This window comes from Haliaeetus leucocephalus, unplaced genomic scaffold (genome assembly GCF_000737465.1).
Source record: "Haliaeetus leucocephalus isolate CR32 unplaced genomic scaffold, Haliaeetus_leucocephalus-4.0 Scaffold840, whole genome shotgun sequence".
NCBI classification, from domain to species: Eukaryota; Metazoa; Chordata; class Aves; order Accipitriformes; family Accipitridae; genus Haliaeetus; species Haliaeetus leucocephalus.
Window position 1 is genome coordinate 1148389 of NW_010973276.1, and position 245 is coordinate 1148633.

Genomic DNA, 245 nt, shown 5'->3' on the forward strand with positions numbered 1-245 from the left:
GATGGAGCAGTTGGGATGTGCGGGACGCTGGCTCCAGGGATGCAGGCACCCAGGGATGCAGGGAGTACTGCTGCAGTGGTGCAGGCACCTGGGGATGCAGCACCCAGGACGCAGCGGTTGCTGGTCCCCGAGGATGCATGCGGCTGGTATGCAGGGGACAGGAGCAGCCAGGGAGGCAATGCCCAAGGTGCAGGCAGCCAGGGGATGCCTCAGCAAGGATGTGAGGGTGTGCTGCAGCACCTGGA